Genomic DNA, 27,709 nt, shown 5'->3' with positions numbered 1-27,709 from the left:
TTTACCTGTTGCTTTTTCAATTTTAATGAGATTTCTTAAACAGCTACAATGGCAAGCGTGGCACATTACACTTGATCTGCACTGGTCTATAAAACAATACATATACTTTTTAGGATTGGACTCTGTTTTAGATCTTGGCCCTCGGAGGTTCTGGTTTCTGTTTCAGTCCTCACACCAACCCCACCACACATCAGGGGGCTGCAGTTAGGTTAGAAGTCTAATTCGTAGAAAATGTCTTCGTTGCTGCTGCCTTGATCACATTAAACATTAAATTTCAAAGATGAAGACACTTTCAGAGATGCATGCATTACAGGATTAAGAAAAGAAAAATCAAATTATATTAGTGGAAAGGTAAGAAGGGATAAGGTTTAAAAAAAAAATTAACGGGGCTGGGGATTTAGCTCAGTGGCATAAGCGCCTGCCTGGCAAGCATGAGTTTGATCCCTGGTACCGCAAAAAAAAAAAAATTTAAAATCAAACAAGAGCCAAGGTAGAAAAACAGTGTGCTTCTGAACATGCATTCTCCTCTCCCAGTAGACTCACAGTGCCCTATGAATCTGGCAAATCCAAGCTGACTGCTTCTTCCCTTTCGTCACAATGAAGATGGAGAAAGACCTAGATGGAGCTCATACCCCACAGCTCTGACCCCTGAGAAGCTCAAGAGACCTTTCTGGGCATCAAGCAGGACCCAGGTCGCTGCCTCACTCTCTTTTCCAGGGTGAACTTGGCCTTGAAATTCCCTGCAATGAGCAACCCACTTCCTCCGCACACAAAGGCCTCAGAAACTTGCTGCAGGAGATGCTCTCAGGACAACCCAAACTCAATAAACAAAAGGGTAGCAGAATACGTCACTGTAGGAGTCAGAAAAGTTCTCCGCCTTGACATCATTTCCATAAAAAGCAGGTTAAGGTCTGGATCTACAATGTTCCCCAGAGCCATGCAGCCCAGGCTACAGTGAGCTCAAGGCTAGCATGAACTGCATAGTGAGACAAAAATAAAATAAAATGTCCCCCAAAATCTCGTATCTGAAAGGCTTGGTCCCACTGTTCCGAGATAAGGCCTCTGGGAAGGTGACCGGATTAATAAGGCTCTACCTTCACAGGTGGATTAATCCATGGGTGAGTTTATAAACTGACAGCATGGCGGGAATTCCAGAAGCTGGGGCCTAACTAGAAGTGTGCCCTTCCTCCCTGCCCTCCCCCTACCGTGCTCTCTGACTCCCGGCTGCTCCCAGCAAGCAGCTGCCCCAACTCACTGCTGAGGCCAAGATATTCAGCCTCTGCTCTGACCCAAGAGCAAGAAAACCATCTAACATTGGATTGAATTCTTTGAAACCATGACCCACAAGATACCCTTTCTCCTGTAAGTCGATTTTCTCAAGCATTTTGTCATAGCAACAGAAGGTGATTAACAACAGGGCACACATTTGTAAACTGTAATTTTCCCCACTCAATCACCAAGGACCAGAAGTTCATCACCACAGATAACTGTACACCCCTTTCAACCCAGGAATGGTATCAGGAAAATCTACACAACAAATCTTGTTAAAGTAACTGTCTCCTCCTATTAGTTCCCATATACTGTATATTCCCTCCCACAGTTTGCTGACCCTAGCAACTCAAAGCCCTTTCCTGGTCTTGTCCTATCTCTAAAAATGACTGCTGTCTGCTGAAGTACTACACAAGCCCAAGTTTCAATCACTCTTGCAGTTGCTCATCCCTGAAAGCTCTCGTATTTATGCACAGTGGCTACGGTAAAAAGGCTCTCATCCTTCTTCTCTTGTTAACCATCTGGCTTTTGTTAGTTTAATTTACAAGGCCTAAACTATGAACCTAAATTAGCCAACAGTTACTTTCAGGGCTTTCTAAGCCCCCAACTTTTCTGTGTAGCTGTCTGATCCAACTTTTCAAAGAGTGGTTTGAGAAGGTAAAATTTGGGCTGGGGTGTGGCTCAGTGGTAGAGCTCTTGCCCTGGATTCAATCCCTAGCGCTACCAGAAGAGACACAGAGAATGCTAGTGAGAGAGTCCCCAAAAAGCAATTAAGCCAAACCTAGCAAAGAGAGAGAGAACAAACTAATACATGCCTGTAGTCTCAGCACTGAGGGTGACTGATACAAGAGGATCACAAGTTCAAGCCCCACCTGTGCAACTCAGCAAGCACCTGACTCAGAGTAAAAGGGCTGATGACGTAGCTCAGTAGCAAAGCGCTCCTCAATCCTCTTATTATCACTAATTCCAGGAAAAAGCAAAAGCAAAGGCCAAAAACCTCTGGGTTTAGAGAACTACATTTCAAGTCAGAACTACCATACAAACAGATTCACTTCATACCATTAGTTGAAGGCCTACTATGCGCCAGGTACCACTGCCATATACAAAAGGAAACAAAGTGCCTTCTCTCATGAGGCTTACAGTGAGGGGTTAAGAGATCAAGCAGCTGGGGTTGGGGATTTAGCTCAGCGACATAAGCACCTGCCTTGCAAGCAGGCGGTTGTGAGTTCGATCCCCGGTACCGATAAAAATGAAACAAAGACAAAAAAAAAAAAGAGAGAGAGATCAGGCAGCTACACAAGCGAGTGAGTTACACAGTGCACTAGGAAATCAGAGTGCATTGAGAAGCAAGTATGATGAGGACGGGGCTGACACTGGGTGCATACAGGTGCGATCTACACCACGCCTTTCTCAGAACGTGGCAGCCAAGACTTCTGAGAAGGGGGACAGCCTCGGCAACCTAGAGCGCACAGGCCAGTGAGAAAGACGCTGAGGTTGAGGTGAGGGCATTGGGGCAGGGTAGAAGCCTCACTGCCCTTACAAAGGTTCCCTCTCCAACCCACCTGCAGGGCTTGACAGGGGGTGGGACAGAGCACAAAGACCTGAGGCAGGATACTTCTAACTGTCTTTTGATTTTCTCCTTTTTGCTTTTGCCTGTAGTCACTAGAAGAAGCAATGACAGTTATTACAGCTTTAAAAAACAAAAATTCCAGTCATTTTCTCTTTTTTTACTAATTATGTACATGAAAAAAAAAATCCCATTTCCTTTTTCTTTCAACTTCCATACCAGAATCAGCTGTGCACTCCATTACACAGGAAAGCTCTGCTGTGATTAACACAGTCCAGGATTTATGAATCCCTCTGCATCTACATGTAAAGGGATGTGGGCATTTTTTGTTTGTTTACTTTTGTTTTTGTCTTTTTTTGAGACAGAGTCTCAATATGCCTTGAGCTCACTTTATAGCCCAGGCTGGTCTCGAAATTGCAAGGATCCTCCTGCCTCAGCCTCCCAAGTGCTGGCATTACAGGTACGCACCACACCTGGCAGAATGTGGATTTTGAGGGAAGGGGATGTGGATATTGTAACCCTAACCCAACACAAGAACATGAGATTCTCCTCAAATTATCACAAATATGGCAAGTTATCTACTCAAAGATTTCCTTCTGGATTAAGAACCAGGATTCATACACCGCTGGGGGTCAGGTGTGCAATGTCCAGAAACTCAAGATTCCAAAGAATTATGTAATGTAAGAGTCTTTCCTCATTCACCTAAGTAACACTTTACTTTGAGAAGCAAGATGGATTTTGCATCTGGGTACATGTGCAACCTCAGCCTCAGCCTTTGCTAGACTGTTTATACAGGGAGTGTACCTGGCAGGGAAAAAGCTACCACAGCCAGCACTGATAATTCCAGTCACAGCAGGAGAGAGGAAACCATATCGTTATCAGACACTAGACTTCGGAAATCAAGGATCCTGCCAGGCCCAGTGTGCACACCTGCAATTCCAATGCTGTGGGAGGCTAAGGCAGGAGTCCAGGCTGGGCAACTCAGTGACCTAGCGAGCAACCCTGAGACAGTAGGTTAGGGCGCGGCAGACTGGCTGGAAAACAAACGCAATTTATCAATCACGAATATCCAGAACAGAGGCTGAAAACCAGATATAGCCATGGAACCTGATGTTGAACGGAGGTGACCTGTCAATCACGGCCAGGATGCTGGGCAGAGCAGCTTCTACCCAACCAGATCTAGAAGGATAAAACAGCACTCCACTGACTCCCACCACTGTGATAATCTTCCTGCCTTCCTGTCACTCTGTGTCTGTAACACCCCATCCTGCTTGTGAACACACCTCTTCTTGTTCATCTCTTCATCTTTTCTTTCTCTCCCTCTCTCTGCTCCTTTTCCCTCTCTGCTCTCACCCTCTCTGGTTTTTTGAGACAGAATCTTCCTATAAAGTTCACACTGGCAACTATGAACTCTCCAACTCACAGCAATCCTCCTGCCTCAGCCTCCTGAAGGCTGGGATTACAGGCATGCACCACCACACCCTTCCTTTCTTCTCTTCTTCACTCTCCTTTACTTGTTTCCTTTGCTCCCTTTAAAAGTTGTGCTCACCAGTCGTGCTGGCCAATTCTTTGCACAGGACAGGAAGAGCCTGGATTCCTCTGTGCTACCTGGCAACAACTCTGTCTTAAAATTTTAAAATATTTTTAAAGGGCTGCAGATGTAGCTCCAAATTTTTCTCCCTGAGGGACTGCTTATAAAAGCTCCCCACCACACACACACATACACTCCTTCCCTTCTGACTAACAAGTAACAAGCTTTTAATTCCTGGAAAAGACAATACAGACTTTAGTGATACAGATAATAATTCATTATTACAACAGACTTAATGCGGTCAGCCCAAAAAGAAAAGCTTATGTCCCTTCTTGTCTTAACATGACAGAGAATAATAGCCGTGTTCACTGGGGGCTTGTGTACACATGAGTCACAGGTCTCCTAAAGGGAGGTTTACAATAATGAAGTCTTTTATTTTCCCACTCAATTTAAAAAATCCCAAATATTAACTCCTCTTACTTAAGCCACTGTGATAGAATGTTTATGAATTCCACCACACAATAAATACCATCCCTTAAAAATGTAACTGAATTCTTGGGTACCAGCCCCAGCACTAACCAAAAAAAAAAAAAAAAAAAAAACCCTAAGAAAATAAGTGAATAAAGGTCCTTTGCTGCAAAACTGGCTAATTTTGTTTCCCCTATTCACTGTGTTCTGGGGTCCCCAGTAGTTTTTGTGCAGTAGGTTTTCATTCCTTTTGTTCAAAATGACTAAGACTTTGTGAAAGAAAGAAAGAAAGTAAGAAAAAAAGAAAAGAAAAGAAAAATCCCAGGAAGATGAAGGAGGGCGAACACCCAGAACAAAACACTGAGAAGTATGTACCACTAGTGTCGGCCCCAGGGACCCCAGCTGCACTGTCCAGAGGCAGCCACTGGCCCCACATGGACTGTTAAGCCCTTGAAAAGTGGGTCTCGGGGGCTGGGGATTTAGCTCAGCGGCATAAGCGCCTGCCTTACAAGCAGGCAGTCGTGAGTTCTATCCCTGGTACCGATAAAAAGGAAAAAGACAAAAAAAAAAAAAGAAAAGAAAAGAAAAGTGGGTCTCCACACTGAGATGAATTATGAGTACAAACACACACTAGATTTTAAAGAGCATTTTAAAAAATCCCAGTGAGCTGGATGTGGGAACACATTCCTATAATCTCAAGATCTCCAGGAGGCTGAGGCAAGAGGACTGCGAGTCCAAGCCCAGCCTGGGCAACTCAGTGACTTAGTGAGACCCTGCAAACAATACAGCTAAATAAATAAAAGTAATTCAAGAAGAGGGTTGCAAGTGTAGCTCATTGTGGACCAGTACTACAGTATCTGCAGTGCTACAGTAATTAATAGTAATAATAATAATTGTCCCCAAAAATAACTAATAATTGTCCCATTATGACTTTTTTTGACTATAAGGTATAGTGATAATATTTTGGCATATAAAGCCAAACAAAACATTAAAATCAGAGAAATTTAACTTTTTGGGTTTTTCTCTCTCTTCCTTCCCTCTCTCATTCCCTCTCAGTGCTAAGGACTGAGACTGAGCCCAGGGTCTCACACAGGCTAGGCTCTCCCACTGAGCCACACCCCAACCCTCTGGTGTTAACCAGCCATACACATTAAACACATGTGCCAAACACAGGGACAACCACAGAAGACCAAAGGGGAGCAGAGATTGCAGCTGCGCGCTTAATTAAATGACAAAGAATGTCAAGGATTACTGGAGACATCAGCTGCCAGGTAAAGGCTCAGCAAGATTCCTCCCCAGACAAGGTGCCTCCCCAAACGAGGTGCCCACGACAATGACACTTTGCTCTCTTGATTTCCGGACTCCAGAACACTAACTGTACAAGACATTTTGCTGTCCTAAGCCACCCGATATGTGGTGATTTGTTATGGTAGCTCTACAAAATTAGTACATGGGACTACTAGAAAATGTTACATTACCTATGTGGTTCTCACTATAATTCTACTGGACATCGATAAACTAGAGGTTCAAGGGATTCCATTCTAAGCCCCAAGTCTTCGCTATGGGCCCTAAGAATTTAGCCACAAAATAGTCTCAAAATATCCCCAAGTAGGTAAAGATACGCTAGAGTCTTCTAAGTTCTACTCATTTGCTTCAGAACTTTTTGGTAGAATACAAAAAGCACTTCCTGCTGATGTACACACACCATGGCCACAGAGCAATCTCAGTGCACACACCATGCTTTTGATTTGTGTGGGATACATTATCCAATGTGCAAATAAAGAGGGCAAATAAGGCCTTTTAAGAATATTCAAAGCCAGTCTTCCGAATGCCAGCAATGCATTTCCTGCCAAGTGCACCAAGCTGCAACTGTCAGGCCCTGCGCACTGCTCCTCATCTCCCCATTACCAATGTTCCAGCCTGGCCGCTGTTCTTCTGAGATAAGAAGAATCCCTTCAAGACACCTTCCCCCATCTCTTCTTAATTGGCTGTGACAGCTGCTGTCTAGAAGTCCCAAGGGGGCTGGCCCTGCAGCTCTAACAAAGTACCAGCTGAAGGGCAGCCTTTCAGGGAGCACACTGCCAGGCCAATTACTGCAGCAGCAGCCAGCAACCTGGGCACCAGGAGGGAGGCCACTCAGATGACGTCATCCCCCCCAGAACAGGTCTCTGCAGACACCACAGAATCAAGAAGAAACAAAAGGCCAAGACACTGCTTCTCACAGGCTTCAGGTAAAGAGGTTTCTCCAAGGTAACTCCAAGGTTAGAGGTCAGGGGAATGCAGCAGACCAGTACGGTATGCAGAAGTCAGGACAGATGGCGGAAAAGAAGCTAAACTGGAAAAGCCAGTAGTCACAGCCCAGATTTGCAGATAGACAAGGGGTACTGGGAAGCTCCCCACACACTTGGTGTTAATTTGTGACATGGGTGTGAGGGTATTTGGATGATGTCCAGAAAAGAAGCAAGACAAGCAAGCTGTCCAGCAGGATTCTGTCCCACTTAAAATAGGGGAAAGTCCCATTGGCTGGATCACTTAAAAGTCAGTGACAGAGCAGTCCCACAGCAAGACCACAGCGATGGGAAATTAATGGAGTGAAACTGGGAACCCAACGTTTAGGAACACATACATAGAGAAAAGTATTTGTATACTATTTTTATCTCACGCTGTGTAAGGAAAGCACCCTTATTTGAAGAGAAAGCTGAAGCTTTAGGTGATAAGAGCCTTGCTTGAGGTTACCCAGTCTACCTAGTAAAAGCTTAAAGCATGCCCAGGCAGATAACCGGCTTTGGGCTTGCAGGGGGAGGTCATCATATCGTACTTCTCTGCTCCAGGAGGGACAGAGGCAGCTGTAGGAGTCAGCAGTCCTGTTGAGGGTGTGGCTCAGCAGAAGAGCACCTGCCTAGCATCTGTAAGCTCTTGGGTTTGATCACCAGCATCACAATAAAATAATAAAAGTCAGAAACCACTTTCCAAGCTGGGCGTAGTGCTGCACCCCTTGTAATGCCAGCACTCAGGAGGCTGAGGTAGGAGGATCAATGAACTAGAATAAATAGATCAAAATTAAACACTCAACCTATATGATCAAATGACTTTGACAAGAATGCCAAAACCACTGAATGTGGAAGGGGTAGTTTTTTTCAACAAATAGTGCCAGGGAAAATGGTTATCTACATACAAGAGAATCAAGTTGGACCCTTAATATCATAATTAACTCAAAATCGATTGCCTCGCATAAATGAAGCACTGGGTTCCATCCCTAGGACTGGAGGGGCGAGCAAACTCAAATTCTTCAATTCAAAACATAAAACTATAAACCTCACCAGGCATGGTGGCACATTCCTATTGTCCCAACAGTTGGGAGGCTGAGGCAGGAGGATTGTTGCCAGTTCAAGGCCAGCCTGGGTTACAAACTAAACTTAAGGTCAGCCTGAACTGCACAGTGAGACCCTACCTCAAAAAAGACAAAAAATAAAATAAAATAAAATAAATCTCTTAGAAGAAAACACATCGGAGGGCAGGCGTAGTGGCACCTGACCGTAATCCCAGAACTTTGAAAGGCTGCAGTAGCAGTATCTGAAAATTTATGCCCAATCCCAGCCAGGTTAACTTAGCAACTCAACTAGACCCCATCTCAAAATAAAAAAGAGCTGAGAATGTAGCTCAGCAATGGCCCTGAGTTCAATTACCAGTACCAAAAAATAATTAGTTGATAAATGGATCTATTATTGAAACTTTAAAAAAATTCTGACCTGTGCCACTACATGAAATAAATTTGCTAAATAAGTCAGTTACAACAGGACAAACACTGTGAGTTTATATGAAGTGTGCACAGTAGCCAAATTCATAAAGATAAACTGTAGCCCTGTAGATGCCAGCAGCTGGACATAGGTGGGAAAGGAGGCAATAGGTTAAGACTTGCACTCAGATGACTCACATTATTCCCTGTCAAAGTGTAAAGAACCAAATGTCTATGGACTTGTTAATACTAACAAAAAATGATATAGCTACATAATGGAATATTACTCATCAATAAAAAGCAGGAAGAACTAATAGATGCTATGACATAGATAAGCTTCAGACACATCACACTCAGCACAGAAGCCATGAAAGATAACACATTTGAAAAAGAGGGGAGGAGGGCGGGGGGTACAGCTCGGCAGCATAAGCACCTGCCTCACAAGCATGAGGTTGTGAGTTTACCAAGCGGGGGGGCACACATGAGGGTGTCTTGCACCGGGCCTGTACAAGACCCAGTCCTTTTCTGATCTGAAGAAAACAAAAGAGACTGTTTCTAGGCAGCTGCACCTCCACTGTCTGAATCTGCTGGTGACAGAGAAACAAATGACAGGAATAAATGCAATCATTAAGTAGGTCACCCCGTTTCAAAACTAGTAGAGTTGTGAAACAATTAAAACTTGCTAATTATAAAGACCAGCATGGCTTGTGTTTGCTCCAGGCTCCCCACTAAACAACTCTGACTTGATAAAGTCTAACTCCCTAGTCTTTTCTTTTGCCTTGTTGTTTTTTGTTTTGTTTTTTTTTTTTTAGGTACCAGGTATTGCACTTATGGCGCTGAGCTAAATCCCCAGCCCATTTCCTAGTCTTTTTGCAAATCCATTCCTGCCAGGCAGAAGTGTCAGGTGAATTTCTGGATTCTGCATCCAGTTCTCCTTCCTGAACTGCAATATACAGTTGTAGCAAGCAGCCTTCCACAAAAGGTTAAGATGGAGTGAGGCTGGGAGGGAGAGACTTAGGTGGAGCTGCAAATTTTCATTTGCTCTCACTGAGAACGGTTCAGATTTTCCTCTGAACTATGTGCATGCATTATTTTGAAAAAGATCTTTTAATCCTATTTTAAAACAACATCTGGAGCCAACAGAACACAGCTGCAACGGCAGTAGAAGTTTCCTCTGCAGAAATGAACAGTTGACCATACTGATGTGATTTGGAGCACAGCTTCTGGAACTTGCTTGAGAGTTAATAGCTAAGGGTTCTGCTCACAATGCAGACCAAACTCTCCAAATGTGAGGTAGAACCTGAACTCCGCATTTTTAAAATGGTGCTGCCTAAGGACCACCCTTCCAGAAACACTACCGTGGAAGAATACAGACTTCTGAGGGTTGCAACACCTCTTTTTGCTCCTTGATTGACTATAGCTTTTCATATGCAGATTAAGTTTAAAAGGATTAAGCAGTTCTTTCTAGGACACAACCTTTTGCTTTTCCCCTTATGTTACAATATTTCTGATTTAAATAGTTTTTTCCAATAGCAGGCAAAACCCTAAAGCTATGACTTAAAATTGAATTTCAACCAGTAATGAAGGCCTTCACCTAGGATCCCAGCTGAAGGAGAAGGATCATAAGTTCAAGGCCAGCCTGGGCCACACACACACACAAAAAAAAAAAAAAACCCTGAAACTTAAAATTTCTAGGGGCTGGGGATTTAGCTCAGTGGCGTAAGAACCTGCCTTGCAAGCAGGCGGTCATGAGTTCGATCCACGGTACCAATAAAAACAAATGAATAAAATTTCTAGCAAGTCAGCACTGGTGAAAAGAAAAGGGCAGGGGAGTAAAGCTGCCTAGAAGTGAGATTGGAAACGGAAGTAAAAAGGACAAAAAAGTCACCAGTGAGGTAATTCACTGCATTATCACCTCTGAAGACCTCACTGGCTGGTTTGTTCAATACCAGCCTGGGCTATGAGATAGAGAGATAGAGAGAGGGAGAAAGCAAGCGGGGAGAAGGAGAGAGCAGAAGGTAGGGAGGAAGGAAAGAAAGAAAAAGGGAAGAGAAGGTGGGTGAGCCTTTTGGTCTAGAAAGCCCCAGAGAATCCCACATACAAGAAAAAAAAAAGTTAGGGTAGTCAAGCACTCAGAAGAACAGAAATCTTATTTTGAGAAAATGACGCAGGGTTAAACACCCAGGCATAAACACTTCATTCGAATGCTTCTCAGCCATGTTCCTGGGTCACCCCAACATCAAATTAAGGGAATTCTTCATGACACTCCTGTCTGGAAGTCCTCGTGCTCTCACTGGAGTTTAAAAAGGGATTATCCTCTTCTTCCTAAGTAACTCAGTTTGGCAAAGGCCCAGAACCCAGGCGGGATCTCAGGCCACATGGTCTAGGCGATGCCCAGCCCCTTGGTTACACCAGTCACCACTCCAGGGTCAAACCCAAGAGGGCATCACTGGGGGGGGGGGGGACTCGGGAAGTCCCGAGTGACAGCAGGGCCCTCTCCCTCTCCCTCTCCCTCTCCAACTTCCCTTCTCAACGTGATGTGCAAAGGTGCCTAAGCAGTCAACTCCTCCTCCTACCCGGGGCAAAGATCTACCAGCCTTCCTTGGCCAAGGGCAGCTCACTCTCCCAGCAGAGCGGCGCAGCACTTCGCTCTGCAGCCTGCATTCTGGCACCATGTCTACCAGGGTGAGCTGCAATGCCTCCCATGCTGTTTCCCTGGACAGCTCACATTCTCATGGCATCAGGCATCATCTGCATTGATGACTCCCAGGGTCACATAACCAGCCCAACCTGTAAAACAGCACTTGGAGAGCTGGGAATACAGCTCAACAGCACAGCACCTGCCTGGCAAGCACAAGGTCCTCTGTTCAATTCTAGGTACCAAAAAAAAAAAAAAAAAAAAAACCACAACACAAAACTGCACTTCCAGCCCATATTTCCCAACTGCCTACATTTGGCATCTCTGACCATAAAGTATTACACCAAAACTCACCCTCAATTTCGGCACTTCCCCCCTTTTAACTACCCTAATCCTTCACTCCCATTACACTTCTCCCAGCTGCTGAAGCTCAAAACATCTGTATCCAGTGCCTCACTCAGTGACTCCATCCCTCCTCCAAGCTTCTCAGATTTATACCTCCTCCACTGTCAGTACCAAAGCTGTCATGGAGGCCCCACCAGCCAGTTAGCAGACACACTTCTTCCCTCACAAGGCATTCCCATCCCAACCTCCACCCACTCACACTGGACTGAAAAGCTCATTCACGCAACGGGGACTAGTTGTGTTTGAGTCTTTGCAAGGTAATTGCAGCCTAAATCATCTTGTTTTCTGCTGCCACGGCCCTGCAGGACAAGTACCTCAATGCTCAGACAACAGGTGTGGCTGGCCTGGGAAGAAAAAGGAGCTAGACCATACCCACAGGTGCTCTCGGACACTCCTGGAACATCTTAAGATTCCTCCTCTTAAAAGTGCAAAGACTCTACCTGATGGATCCTCTTTGAATTTTTCCTCTACAACTAATTTTTCACAACCCAGTAGGCCCTATTTCCCACTGTTTCTCTATCCATTTTCCTTTTTCTCCAATTTGACTAGCTTCTTTTTTAGGACCAATAATTATTATTTAGCACTGCGTTTAACTGGGATAGTAGCTAACATTTTACTGATCACTTGGAATATCCCAGATTCTATACCAAGTTGCTAAATAAAATAATCACAGTGTATCATCAAAATGACACTGAACTGTCAAGAGACACACCTAATTTAACACTCCCATGAAAGCGCATTATCCCAAACCTCCTCCTTCCCAGGCCTTCTCCACTCTGGTACACAAAACCACCTTCTTTTCAACTGCTCACACCAACAGCTTGGACATTACCCTGAATTCCTTTCTCTTACACTCTTCCCGACAGTCTCACTGCCTCTAACTCACAACCTACACGGTCTCTCCCTTGCCCTCCACTGCTACAGCACCTGACCCAGGGACAGCCACCCCTGGGCGACAGGTACAGTTTCTTTCCAAGTGCTTCCCTCATTCTAGTCTTTCTCCCACTTCAGTCTTCTCAGAGGCTTTGCTTTAAAACGCAAATCTGAACGTCCTGGAAAAAGCCTAGATGTCCCCAACAGGAAAAGGGGATGGACACTCCTCAGAAATAAAGAGAAATCAGAAATCAGCTGTTGCTCACACAGCCCATGAAGCAGCATGGGTACCACACGGAAGCAAGAGAGCCACGCTGAATAGGACGACACCCAGGAAACTAATAAAACAGCCCAACCAACCCGCCGTGACACAAACCAGATCAGTGACTGACTTCTTTTTTTTTTTTTTTTTTTTTTTATCTTTTTCCTTTTTATCGGTACCAGGGATCAAACTCACGACTGCCTGCTTGCAAGGCAGGCGCTTATGCTGCTGAGCTAAATCCCCAGCCCAGTGACTGACTTCTTAAAAATTTTTTTTATTAGTACATGTTTGTAATTTATGCAGTGTAATCATCTTGCAGGTGGCCCTATGTACATTACAGCTTACTTAATTTCTTTTCAATTTTTCCCCCCACTGGGCATGGCGGCACATACTTGTAATCCCAGCACTAAAGAGGCTAAGGCAGGGGGATTACTGTGAGTTCAAGGCCAGCCTGGGCTAAAAAGTGAACTATATAGTGAAACCCTGTCTCAGACATAAATCCCCTTCTCTTTTCCTCCCCACTCCCCCTGCAATTCCCTTGTCCCTTTTGTTTTTACTGGGGGGGGGGGGGGGCGGGGATGTACGGGAGATTGAACTCACTACCTCACACTTGCCAGGCAGGAATTCATGCCACTGAGCTAACTCCCAGGCCCTCCCTGTCCCTTTTTCATACTGTACTTGTGACGCTGTCTTAGCTCATCTTACAGCAGTGTTTATACTCCTCGGAGTTGTTAGGTGCCTGTACATGGCACATTTCCATTCCTCTCATTCCCCTTCCCCTCCTCTTCCTCCTCACCCCTTGCCCTTGTTCCCCTGGACCACTTCCCTCCTGTAAGGCATCCAGCCCCTTGGCCCTTTCTATCCAATCTTCACCATTTTCTTTGTACTTTGCCTCACTCAAATGAAAGCTATCATATGGTATTTCAGCTTGTGCATCTGGTTTAATTCATGCAAAATTATAATTTCCAGGTGCATCCGTTTTCCTACAAACATTTCAAATTTGTCAGTCTTTATAGCTGAGTAGTATTCCTCAGTGGCTGATTCTTATGGAGAAAACCTTAAAGGCAAGAAGTGGGAGGGAATTCTCCTTGGCAATAGAAATGGTCTATAGTTTGCTAGGTATCTGTCAAAACTAACTGAACAGATCTGAAAATTTCCTCGGGGAAAAATTAAACTCTGGCAACCTGGCCTCTTAAGTCTCCTCTGCAACCTGGCCTCTTAGTCTCCTCCAGATCAACTCCTACCCTGGCCCCTCTCTCTGTGCAGCTCATCCCACCACACTGGTTTTCGCCAGCCCTCAGACATGTCCAGACACTGCTGGCCTGCATCTTCACCGCCCCCACTTGGCCCTTCACCCCACCTTGTCACTCAGGCCTGGTGCCCTCCTCAGAGACCTTTCTGAGAAGATGTGAAGGAATTTTCCCCAAGCTCCCTCATTTAATTATGCTTCCCATCTCTGTGCCACTTGCCATATTCTGTTATTTTCTTGTTTACTGTCTGCTTCTGCTACCAGAAAGCAAGCTCTGCAAGAGTAAGAACCCATCTGTCACCACATCCACAGTGTCTAAATTAATGCCTGGCGTCATTTGTTGAATGAAGAGAAAATGTTCAGTCACTACTATCTCCAGTTTCATTCTGAAGCCTGCAGCTCATCCAGGGCCCAGAGCCTCTCCTTGGTCACACAGCCAAAAAGAGCACAGAAGGAGCCCCACCCCCACCCCAGCAGCTACAGCAGCCTGGCTCCCTTCAGTTCTGCTCTCTGCTCCGTTTCATTCCTTGTGCTCCACCTGTCTGTCCCTTTTCCTGCTGGCTTTCTCTCCCTGCACATTATGCTTGGTTATTCACCTTTACTTTTCTTGTCTTCTCTATCTGTCTCCCCAGCAGGACAGGGGGAGGGTGCTGTGATTTCTGCTCCCTTCGGCACACGCAGCAGGTCCTGCACCTAACTCCGCCACATGTCTGTGCTCCCTGGAGGAGAGGTGACTCAGACAGTCCTGTAGTCCTGTGGGTACGTGCAACTCCTGGGTTACATGACTCACCTCATTATTTCCAAGTCTGCTGACCTTGGCTTCCTTGGCATTCTGCCACCCAGTTTCAACACCAGCTTGTTAGAGCTGACACAAATTACCACTGCCACCGTCAGTCACTGTGACATTACTTGGGTCTTGTCCCTGTACCTCTGGAATCTCCTGCATGCCAATACCACGCAAGCCACGGCTGAACCCAGTGCACAAGGGCTGATTAGGGTGGTGTGGAATTTGGTAGCCACAACCCCACACATCTAACTCGAGGTCACTGAAGAGATTCCTCTAGGCCTCCTCCTGAGATCGGATACTGGATCATCCCAAATAGATCACTGAAGCCAGTATTCATACTTCTTTCCAAAATAAATGTGCTCTTCTCTTGATTAAAAAAATGAAAAGCCAATCAGAAGAACAAATCAGTCTGTTGTAGACTTTAAAATAGCCAGCAAAACAAAAACATTTAGAAAACATGCCTTTACATACAACTGTGTTATTTTTTTTTCTATTTCACTAAAATAATACATTTAGAGTAGAGTATTTTCTCATTCATAGGTTTTAACTTACTAGTCTCATCATATTCATGAAAGCTTTGTGAAAATTCAGTTTTAATCTACAGAAGAAGGAGACAGTTGGTGGTTGAAAAAGTTCACATCACTCATTCAAAGAACTGAAACGCAGACTTCACTTCTCTTTGCTTGGTTTGTAGCAAAAGCCCGGGCAACCAAACATGGGAAGCTTGTCACTGGATCAACCCTGAGCCAACAAGAACTGCACGTGGGAATGAATAACGCCGTGATGGCTCAAGTGACAGTGGCTCAGCTGTAAACCACACACCTAGTTCCTAAACCTCTCCGAGTATCAGCTTCTTCATCCTCAAAGCACAATTTCATGGTGAGGCCTGTAATTCCAGATACTCAGGAGGCCGAGGCAGACTGCAAGGCAAGCCTGCCTGGGCAGTCCCATAAGAGCAACACAAAATATGACGCGCTGGGGATGTCGCTCAGTGGTAGAGCATCTCCAGGTTCAATCCCCAGGCCTGGGGAAGCACACGAGAGTTCCCTTTCTCTAATCTCACAGAGCCTCTAAACAGAACATGACTCTTTTGTTCCATAAATGATGTGTGGATTACTATGTGCGAGGTGCAGTCCACCCAGGATGTGAAGTAAACTGAAGGCCCTGCTTCGTAGGACTTCTGTTGTTAGAAGGGAGGTGGACAAGAAATTTTTCTATGGGCCAGGGATTTAGCTCAGTGGCATAAGCGCCTGCCTGGCAAGCATGAGGTCGTGAGTTCGATCTCCGATAGCAAGAAAAACGAAATTATTCTAAAAATGGGCAATTTCAAAAAAAGTGAGAACAGACGTAATAAAATGGAAACAAAGCTTTTGTAAATGCAAAAGAGAAGAAAGGCTGAAAGGAGATGAGAAGACTAGTGAAAGAAGAGGAATCAAGATCTATAATGTACAGGTACAAGTCCCCTACGATGAATGCCATCAGTATGTATGACAAGTATCTACAGATAAAACAATAAAGGTAAACATGTACATACATGATTTCAAAGCACTGATAAGTACAGTAAAGAAAAAGATTGACGGGGTGGCAGCTGCTGTGAGGGGTGAGGGAGGGAGTGGGGGCCGACTGAGGAGCTGGGGTTGGAGAACAGGGAATAAGGTACGCGAACAAGACGCAGACAACCCTACCTGAAAGGTAACCAGGTAAAAACTTCTGTTTAAGAAGTCTGAATTAGAACTGATGAACAGAATCTAACATCACCCATACAATTAAGTGTCAAATGAGCAAATAAATGGTAATGGAAACGCACATGGGTACGCAAATTTAAGGACGAAAATCCCATCTGGTGAAGCATCAACTACAGAAGGGTTAATTTACAGGTGGATGACCCCACAGGACTGCATTCAATAGTAAGCTCATCTTACATATTCATTTCTAGCATCCAGGGATGTGGCATAATCTGTAGCTCTCACCGCCAGTCCTGGGAGCAGCTAGAACATGGAGAAGAGCGTCCTTTCCAACACCTCCGTGCACTAGGCCACCATCAGAGGTGGCTGCCTGCTGGAGCTCTGTGGGCCAGGTTCTAGCCAAGCTTTCAGGAAACTGCCACCCTCCCAACACACACACACACACACACACACACACACACACACACACACACGCTACGGAGCCTGCAGACTGCCATGGGCAGTAATTCCCATCATCTTCCTGGACCAGGGAGGGTAAGGGCAGAGCTTCGTGTGATAGTTACCATTCAGGACTCACCACTACAGACGCCAGGGAGAAGGAACTGTGCCCTGAACATTCCACCACCTGTGACATCACCGCCCCACCCACCCCATCATTCCGCTTCTCTGCCAGCCATGCCTCGCCACCAGCACCCATTTGGCAAAGGGCTGAGGGTGGTGGTGTGAGGATGCGAGTTGGAGGCCAGCCGAGGCTACACAGCAAGCTCAAAGCCAGCACGGTCTACTCTGAGAGACCTGGCCTCAAACCCAACACCCGCATGACTAGGCACACCCCATCCCCGTCCCCATCCTGCCCTCACACATTCTTCTTATATACTTACATATGAAGCTGTCATCCTGTTTTACGACACCCCCCCCCTTTAAAGGCCTAATTACATCCATTCTATGAAAGGGTCCACATCTGCTGACCTCACCCTCAAAATGGTGGGAATTTTTTACTGACTTTAAAAACTTGCTACACATGACGTGGATGCGTCTCACAGACATAATACTGAGTGACAGAGACCAGACACAATGTGTTCATACCATATGATTCCATTTATGCGAAACTTCAGAACAGACAAAACTAATCTCTGGTAATAGAACATGGGTTATCGGGGCGGAAAATGTCCTGTACTTTTATCTGGGTGGTAGCTACACAGACATACACAAATGGAAAAACTCCTGGAGCTGTTAACATATGATTTGAGCTCTTTATTATACGTATAATAAACTTAAAAATACTTTCAAATGATTTTCCTTTTGGTTGTGCTGAAATACTGCTATGTGTATAGTCTTAGAGAGAGCTGTTTAAGAACCTCTAATGTTTCAGGCCATCGGTTTCTTACCTTCCTGACACATCTAGCACCTCCACAGCCTGAGTGGGTTCTCTGTTTCATCTTTCCTCAACTTGGACTTCTAGTGGGCCAGCACAGTGATCAGTTTGATTGTCAGCTTTAAAACAGTCGAGGGCACACATTATGTCTGTCCTGGGCCAGTAATAAAAACACTTATTTCGTTTACTTTATGGCCTGCAAGTATCAATGGACCAGGAAAGTCTTTGAACACACCTCTTAATAGGAGTACAATAAACATCAAATGAGAACAGACTGCCTGAAACAAATGAAGTCCTCTCTAGAAGCCATTTGGAAGATCAGTGACCTCCTAAATTCCAGGAGAAAGCTTTGGAAAGGGAGTATAGTGAACTGGTATCTTCCTGAGCAAACCCTCCAGCTTTGGGAAGCCATTTAACTAATCGCTTCAGGTGTCAGTCCCTGCTAGTAACATCACCTGTCTTCGCTTCTGATAACTCTTGGGAAAAAGAACCAAGTAATGGAGAAATAGCACTTTAGTAAAATACAAACTACTCATATCATAACATTTGTTTGTTTGCCTGCTTGCTTATTTATGATAGAGTCTCCCTATGCAGCCCACACTGGCCTCAATTTCATGGTCATCCTACCTCAGGCTCCTGGGTGCCGAGAATATAAGCACGCACCACCAAACCTGGCATCAAGGGAATACTTCTAAAAATAACACAGATGTTTGTGGAATGCTCATGTTTCAAGAGCTTTCACATATGCCAAACTATTTATCTTCAAAATAAGTCAGTGTGGTGGTGCCCTGACTCCACCTCCCCAAGGAGGTAAAGCAGAAGAAGCTGAGTGGCTGCCAGCTGGTGCCTGAGGAAGAGCCAGCCGGCGTTTCTGGAGATCCCTCGGTGCAGGCGGCCAGCAAGCCTATGATTCTGATCCTATCTCTACCACTATGCGCTCCCAGAAAAGGAACCCTTGACGATTCTTCCTAAATAGCTGCCTCACTCTCAGGAGTTCACTCAGAAGCCACTAGATCTCGGAAGTTCAAAAGGCTCTGGCACTGTGGTGCATCTTTAGATCTTCCACAAGGAGCATAGATGCCCCCCTGCCAATCCCCTCACCCATCCTGGACAAGTCAGGTCCTGTGGATCAGCAACTCTGTTCAAGGCCACCCAACGAATGAGAAAAGAAAAAAGACAAAAACAAAAAACAAACCCAGGCACAGTGGCACAAGCCTGTAATTGCAGCCCTGGGGAGGCTGAGGCAGGAGGGCTACCAAGAGTTCAAGGCCAGCCTGAGCTACATATCAAGACCCTGTTTCAAACAAAACAAAAGGAAAAGAAAAGAAAGAAAAAAACACGTTTGCCAATGTAGCATCACAAACAACGGTCTGCAAGCACATGCTTCCTAAAACAAAACCGTCCTCAGCAGATTTCGTTCTGTTTTGCCCTATAAACTACCTTTTCAGTCACACATAAAACTACCAATTGCAATCTAAATGTTTTGTAGCCCTGAATCTCCTTGCTCCCTGAAAATTTATGAGGACACAGAATTAAATGTGGTTAATTCTCCTTGTGACTTTCTATATCACACCTGCCCAAAAAAGCTTTGGTGTGTGTTTTGGACTTTCTGATCCTGTCTTTTAAAGAAATCATCACATAAGAAGTAACGGTAGGGCCGGGGATTTCGCTGAACGACAAAAGTGCCTGCCTGACAAGTGCAAGGTTGTGAGTTCGACCCCCATACCAAAAAATAAAGAAATAAGTAACTGTATGCCTTCTATGGCTAAAGTAGTGATCTTTGAAAGCATTTTACCTAACTTCTGTGTTCTATCTTGCTGTAACACTGCTTGTCTGCAGAAAGACTTTTAGATTTATTTAGTTTCTGTTTATAAATCACCAACCAGTCGAAATTATCATCTTAAAGGCTGACAGGACGGAGGACATTCAGGGATGTAGCTCAAGATCAAAGTGCTTTGCCTAAGATGCCTGGGCCCTGGGTCCAATTCCCAGCAAAGAAAAACAGCAAAGCTGGTGGGAAGAAGTGTTTTAGTAGAATGGGAGAATTAGGACTGGTGACCAAGGACGCAACAACCATGTAGTTACTCAAAGGGCCCGCACTGCACCCACGTGGTGGGTAAGTTTCATGTCTATATATTACACAGCAACAAAGATGTTTTAAAAAGTGCCAATGCATCACAAAGTGAGACTTGTTTGCAGATTTCAACTGTTACTCTAACTGACATTAAAAGCAGTGTTGAGCCAGGGATTTAGCTCAGCAGTATAAGCGCCTGCCTGGTAAGCGCTAAGTTGTGAGTTTGGTCCCTGGTACCAAAAAACAATAAAATAAAAATAAAAGCATTGTGGACGTTATGGGATAATATAATTTTCCTCCAAAGCAGAGTTTCTCAATTTCTGCATTACTGATATTTGGAATCAGATAATTCTGCATACTATACCGAGGAGGTTTTGTGTTTTGTTTTTTGGGGATTTTTTTTTGTTAATTTTGTTTTGGTTTTTGGTTTCTGGTTTTTTTACGTTTGTTTGTTTGTTTTGTTTTTTACTTTTTTCGGCCTGAGACAGGATCTCGCTACAGTTCAGGCTGGCCTTCAACTCACTTTGTAACCCAGGCTGGCCTCATCCTCACAGCACTCCTTCTGCCTCTACCTCCTGAGTGCTGGGATTGCAGCTGTGTGCCACCATGGCGCGGAACACTGAGGAGTTTTTAGCAACATTCCTGCTTTCGACTCACTAGTGACCAGTATCACTCCCTCCACCTGATGGCATGATCACAAGCGTCTCCAGACACTGACAAACCTTGTCAGTTCCTGGATGAAAGGCACAGTTGAAAAAGAAAGCTATGTTGGGCCCAGTAGCACGCTGACAAGCCTACAATTCAGGAGTCTGAAGAAGAGCACCGTGAGTTCAATATTAGTCTGGGCAACCTAGGGAGACCTGGTCTAAAAATTTTTTAAAAAGCAAAAAGGCCTGGGGATATAGTTGAATGTTCTCTGGTTCAACTTCCAGTAGGGTGTGGGGTAGCGGGGCTGCCCCAACCAAAGCACCTCAGCATTACAGCCCTGTGCCCCAAACTCTGTAACAGTCAGCCCCGAATCAAGGTAGGTCCACCATAAATGCTCGGTGGCCACCAACCAATACACAGCAAGTACAACAGCAGACACATCAGTGACCCACTACTAACCCGACATCTTTATGTGCTAGCAACTTCAGGGGTAGGGGAATGTGGAAAAAAAGAATCAAGCAACATCAGGAGGTCACATACACATTCTCTCTGATGCATGGAATGTATATCTAAAATGTACCAATCAAATCTAATTGAAGAAGAACATTTAAAAACCGTGAAACTTTAGGAACCACTTCTCTTTAAACCTTAAAGCTGAAGTCACAGTCCCCATTTTATAAATGAAGGAATTAAGGGTCACAGAAAAACTAAGTGACTTGTACCCAAGACTACACAAATGGCCAAGATGGAATTCAAGACTGAGTTCCACACTGTATTTCTCTAAAAATAAGGGTCTTATGTTCATTTTTGTCCAAAAGATGCACTAGGGTTTATTTTCAGAGAAGTGATATCTTAGTTCACGTACAACAATCTATACTTATTCGTATATAAAAAAACTACATATAGTCAAATAGTCCCATCATCTCCTGGAACATCATCACAGCTCTCCAAACTCTGAATTCCAGCCTGACCTTCTTGACTCCCGTTTCCTGTAGAACCACTGGCCCCCAACTCTCACACCCAGCAGGAAAGCGGTCCTTAAATGAGCATTCCTTATAGCCTACTTACAGTGCACTAGCAGCACAGCGGTCAGTGATTTTATCCAATGAGTTCTTCACCCCAGTCATGACTTCTTGCAAGCTACATTTCACAAAGTTTCTGTTAAATTAAACGTTCATCAAAGACTTAATGAGACAGGAGTGGCCACAAATAATGATGACCCTTAAGAACAAAAAACTGCAGGCACCAAAATTCAGAAGGTATCTGACACAAGTGCATTAGAGACATCCATGACAACACACGATACACCAAATTATGAAAATCCCTATCAGACACAGCTATGTCCATTGGTTACCAAGTGCACTCATTGTCTGTGTGCTGTGCCTGTACTCTGGTCATTCAGCGACGGGTCTCAAGGTTCACAGGTGTTTATCTCTAGTCCAAAGGCACCTGCTTGGCTATTTATGAATACCTAAGTATAATCTGTATTATCATGTAACTATTAATGCTAATAATATTCATCTGCATTTAACCATATGAACATTATTATTTCATAATTTAGTAAGTCCATTGTACGTTGCATCAGATACATTAAATGTGTGTGTCTGGCTGACAATTTTAACTGAGGCTTACTTTGAGGGTACGGTTTATAGTATGAGCACCCTGAAAAATCATGTTAGGTCTTATTGTTGCAGGCAGCTGAGTTAGTTAGAAATATTACAGGCAGTGAAACAGGGCTAGGTCCTCAAAGGAGCCAGTGCAGAAGCCCAGATGCCTGGCAACTGCAGGAGAGACAGACACCTCCTGCTGTGGGCCAGGCCTGAAGACAAAAGACCAAACAAATGCACCCACATCTTGAGGACTGAAATTCTGAAGAGTTCCCTATCACCCTGAGGACGCCTGGAGTCACCATCCCAACTCCCTGGGGAAAGTCACAGCTCTAAGAATCCCACTTTCATTTGTCCCCAATTTAATAGTTACATAGTTATGTTCCACCTATGCCCATTTGCCTTGTGAGTTCCCATGATTTTGCTCTATAAAAGTCCCTAGAAAATGGAGCTGGGGATTTAGCTCAGCGGCATAAGTACCTGCCTTGCAAGCAGGCAGTTGTAAATTCAATCCCCAGTACCGATTAAAAAAAAAAAAAAAAACTAAAAAAAGTTCCTAGAAAAGACAGAGTCCTTGGCAACCCACTTGGGACCCCTTCTTTCTCTCAGAAGCTTTCCTTCTTTCAATATATTCTACTCTTAATCTCTATTGTTTCTAAAATTCACTGTTTGATTTTAGAGGACACGAACTCATGGACATAGTAGGTCAGGAGTTTCATTCCTCTATATCATTATTTTCCAATTAGGTGTTATTTCTAGGGAAATATACTAAACTGTCCTGGCTGGGCTTGAACTTGCAATTCTCCTGTCTCAGCCTCCCACCATCCTAGGATGACAGGCATACAGTTACCTATTCCTGTCAAGTCAGTCAATGGATTCTGCTTTTTAAATTAGTAGATAAGTTATAAGAAAATTCAGATTTGAGCTAGTCATCCAATCATTTGAGTTTTCTATTATAACACTAAAAAACAGTTAGGCTCTATACTTTGGGAGGCTGAGGCAGGAAGACTGCCATAAATTCAAGAAAATTTTAGACTACAAGGCCAGTCTGGAAAGAAAAAAGAAAAACACAGAGAAATTTAGCAAGACCTTGTCTCAAACACATACACACGCACGTACATAAATGGGGCGGGAATGTAGTTCAGTACAAAGAAACAGTTTAAACCCCAGTACTAGAAGGGGTAGATGACAGAGAAAAGGGAGCCAGATAAAGGTCCCATCACCCCCAGGATACCTAGTGATACTGTGTGAAAAATCTCCTTCAGCCAGACATGGTGGTATTGCTACAGGCAGCTGAGCTAGTTAGAAATGTTACAGGTAGTCAAGGAAGCCAGCAGAGGACCAAATGTCTGGTGACCTTGGAGGAGACACACACCTCTTGCTGCGGGCCAGATCTCAAGACAGAAGGCAAAACAAATGCATAAACCATCAGGAACTGATATTCTAAATAGGTATGAATCACCTTGAGAAGCCAGGAGTCACCATCCCAACCCTACAGAAAGTCACTGATCCCTAACAATGCCTTCTCTCGCCCAGACAGAAAGCTTTCTTTCTCTCAGTAAATATTTCTGCTCCTAACCTCCACTGTTCCTCATACAGGACATCTAGTAGGCTAGGAATTTCTTTCCCCCATGTCAGCATGTGCCCTAGTCCCAGTGCTCAGGAGGCAGAAGGACCACAGCCTGGACAACACAGTCAGACCCATCTTAAAAAACCTTCGTCCAGCTGCCAAGTAAAAGGCAAGCTAGGATTCCACAGCTGCTCTCCTAACAGCTGATCATTTCCTCCACTTTCTCTTCCCCGGCTCATTCACTTAGTCAATAACCACATCACATATAATCTACCCAGATTCTAAACACATATCAAATAATCACCCTTCACTGCAGATCACAATCAAAAGCATCAGTCATGAAGCATAAAAAAGCTTGGGTGGTTTCTAATGGAAAGATGGACAGAAAGGTAAAGGGCAGACAAGGAATCTGAAATCTGCAGAAAACGCTGGGAATTCGTTTTGAGTAATTTATTTAAGTGTTTGGTTGACTGGTTGGTGTTTTTGTTGATCTTGTGCTGGAAATAGAATACTTTACCAGTCCTTGTGCAGGCTTAGCAAAGTAAGAGCTCTACCACTGTGCTCTCTTCCTCATGAGCTGGGAGTTGATTTTAAAATGGAACACCACTGGGGAGGCTGAAGCAGGAAGATTGCTTGGGAGTTCAAGGCCAGCCTGAATTGCATAAATTGAAAGCCTGTCTCAAAGAGAAAAAAATAAAAAATGGAAAGAGCTTTCAATCCCAGTGAACCATTATGTGCAATGCAAAAGTCCTGAGGTAGAAAGCAATCAAGCACTCAAGATACTGAAAAAAAGGCCCAAGTTAACAGTAGCCAGGGGCTGCATCATACTGGGCCTTGGGGACCCCAGCAGAGAGAAATCAAAGGGTCAGATCTGAGATGTTATGATCACTCTCAAGCAAAGTGACCCTCTGAAGCAAGCTTCGCCAGGCCACAGTTCAAAGAACTTTACCCTGGATCCTGCAAAACAAGTTTGTTTTTCTCTTCTTTTTTTCTCTCTGGGGCGTGGCAGTCCACTCTGGCTCAAGCCCTGCTGTTTCTGCTTTGTGGATGCAGCTTAAAGGCCAGAACTCATAGGAGGTCTGGGCCTGCTCTTCTCCAACGGCCCCCCTCACTTCTTTCCAGGTCCACTCCGTCTACAATCCCTCCCGGGACTACTTCCCCGCTCCCTGGGGTGCTAGGGGTGGAACTCAGGGCCCGGCAGGCGCTCTGCTCCGGCGTCCGCCCCTCCCCCCACGCTGGCCCGGGCCGCTCTCCCGCTTGCCAAGTGGCCTGTGGCAAAGGTGAAGCAATCCATCCTTCTGGGTTTGCTTACACAGAGTGCAGAAACAGACTGAGAAGGCCCCGCAGGTTCTGTCCTCTCAGCGCTGTCAGAACCAATCGAGTCCAGTTGAAAAACAAAAATTCTAAGATAGTATCACTGGGTGGGGGGGGGCTACGATTCCCGAACTCTCCAGGGCCCCCGGGGTGGCACACACCCTTCCCCCACCCCAGGGCCCCAGGGCAGATGGCCGCCTCGGGTTGGCCTCGGCCTCCTTTCAGTTTCTTCGGGCGGGCGCAGAAGCTTCACCCCACCCACTCGACGCTGCTGAGTCCTTAGCAGCCGTGACACTTCCTCCAGGAAGTCCTTCCCACTCCACCCAGGCGCTGCTTTTGCGTGGGGTCCCACAGCATGCCAAGATGCCAAGAAAGTTCTTCTGAATTTCACTGTAACTGTTTCGCTTCCTTCTTCCCATGGACCTCACAGTATGCCTGCATATGGGCAAACACACACACACACACACACACACACACACACACACACACACATTCAGTGACACAGGTCCAACAGGACAGAGGTCCTGGCACAATGCCTGGCACCCAGCTGGGATTCTCTGAAACGGTAATGGGATAAAAAAGGACGCTGTCAGTCTCCTAGTAGCATGAAGAAAAACCTTTAATGAGAAGGGTTTTCTTTTCCTATCAGTTTGGTTGAATATGTGAACAGGAAACAAAACAAAAACTTCAGAAAATGCTACATCTCATTCAGCGATTCTCCAGCATGTGGCACCAAAATTGCTCCGACCTACATTCCCAGTCCTCCAGCCCTTGTTTATTTTTTGCTAAGTTACCAAAACTGAGCTTGAACTTATGACACCCCCCCCAATCTGGACCACAGGTATGTGCCACCCCACTCAGCTACTCAAGGTCATTTTAAAGGATCAAACACATCAGTGCAAGGCCAGGTTTAAACAAAATCTCACAATCATAGATGAACCGTAACTTCAAGAGAGCGTTCAGAAATTAAGGCAACAGGCAGAAAAGATGCTATGGGGGCCCCATAAATTAAAAACTACAGCTAGGTCAAACACACTGCGCCGCTGCGGTTCCTACACACGCCCCCAGTGGCTGCAAAATGCCAATCCCACCAGACACCAAACTTGCTCCTGAACCGCACTACTCCCCCTTTTGCCTAGGACCGCCAAGATCCTCTTTGTAGTCTACACCCTCCGAAATCAACTCCTGGCCTTCGACTTCTAGCAGCACTCTTCCTTCGTCTTTCTTTGCATTTTTTCTGCGGAAACATCCATCGTGAGGCTTTCTTATTTCGTAATTCCCAGCTTTTCTGCTGAATTCAGAGAGGGCTCTGTCACTTACTGTCCAGGTAACTCAGGTCTTGCTAAGTAGGATGGAGGTGTGTGAAGCTGCCCAGCACTGCCTGGGAATTTATGAGAAAAGCAGACTCCCCACCTCGCCCCACACCTGCTGATGCAGAATCAGCATTTCAGGCAACTCCGTGGGTGACTGCGACACATGCTTGGAGAAGCATTGGTCTCGGCACTACAAGCATTCAACAACTTATTTTTTGAACACAGCAGGTGCTCAACATAAACACGAGGCAATGGTGGGGAAAGGGGCAAGGCACAGACTTTCCACTGCCATCGAGAGCTCCTGAACTGCTAAAACCCGCGTCCTTGGGAGAGCTGTCCTAAAGGGTCACAACAGCTCCAGCACAGCTCGGAAGCGCCACAGCGACCGCAATCGGGATCTGGGATGCACTCTGTTCGCTGCAGGCAGAAGCCACAATCGGAAGGTGTGTTAGAGTGAGTGTGAGTGTGTCTGTCTGTGTGTGTGTGTGTCTTCCCCGCCTCTGCCACAGGCCGCAGGAGCGGACGAGGCCAAGTCCCCGCCCCCCTCAGCTGTCACCCTGTCAAAACAAAGCGGCTGCTGACAGTGCAGAGCCGCTCGGCCGCGGCCTCGGGCAGTCCTCCCACCGCGGGCGCGAAGCCCCCACATCTGGACCGTACTCGGGGCTCCCGCGTGCCTGGAACTATCAAGGACCGAGCGGGAGCGCCCGCCGCGCCGGGCTGTCACCTCGCCAACCCCAGTTTACACCCCGAGCCGCTGGGACGGCGCTTTAACTAAACAAGTAATAATGCAATAATGATAGGGCTTCACTGCACGCCGAGGCCGCCAGGCGCCACGGGACCCTCGCCTCCGGCTGCGCCCCCCGACCCAGCGCGCGCATTCCTGCCCTTCCTCCCCGACGCTCCTGGAGCCGGGGGCTGTTCTCCGCCCTCCCTCCTGGAACCCAGCTCCTCCCCGTGGGCCACATCACTGGGGGAACCGCTCAAGTGCCCCCGAAGAGGTTTCCTAGAGCTAGGTTAGTCTGCCACCCGGGACACGGCTCCACTCCCGGAAAAGTGCCTCTGGCGAACTCTTACAGAGCAACAAAGCCCAGAGTAGCCCGGGACCTGGGAAGCCGGGGTTAATCCTTCCAAAAGAATGGGACGAAGGGTTCCGGGTACGGGACACCCCTCTCTTCTAACCCAACACAACTCCTGGCCGAGGAGCAGCTCCTCGCTTGGGCGACAGCGGCACTTCCGCGGTGCAGCGGCCCCGGGCAGGAGGCGGGAGCGGGAGCGAGGGGGAGGGTGGGGGGTGGAGGGCCCGGCGGGACCGGAGCCGGCCGCAGCCCAGCGGCGCGC

At 45.9% G+C, this 27,709-nt stretch overlaps 1 protein-coding gene and 1 long non-coding RNA gene across 6 annotated transcripts in view; both read right to left on the bottom strand.

Annotated features, from left to right (window-relative positions):
• Positions 1–27,709, bottom strand: part of Kat2b (lysine acetyltransferase 2B) — a 102,599-nt gene that overhangs the window by 74,495 nt on the left and 395 nt on the right. The window lies entirely within an intron of this gene.
• LOC134477836 (uncharacterized) lies at positions 348–27,708 on the bottom strand. Its single transcript, XR_010050074.1, has 2 exons — positions 25,057–27,708; positions 348–24,418 (listed from the first exon to the last, which is right to left on the bottom strand). It is a non-coding gene; the product is annotated as an uncharacterized LOC134477836 (long non-coding RNA).

Source organism: Cavia porcellus, unplaced genomic scaffold, assembly GCF_034190915.1.
Source record: "Cavia porcellus strain 051 isolate PalLab524CR breed Dunkin Hartley unplaced genomic scaffold, mCavPor4.1 scaffold_10, whole genome shotgun sequence".
Classification (NCBI taxonomy): domain Eukaryota; kingdom Metazoa; phylum Chordata; class Mammalia; order Rodentia; family Caviidae; genus Cavia; species Cavia porcellus.
Note: the sequence above shows the minus strand (reverse complement) of the source record. Positions and strands in the feature narration are given on the sequence as shown.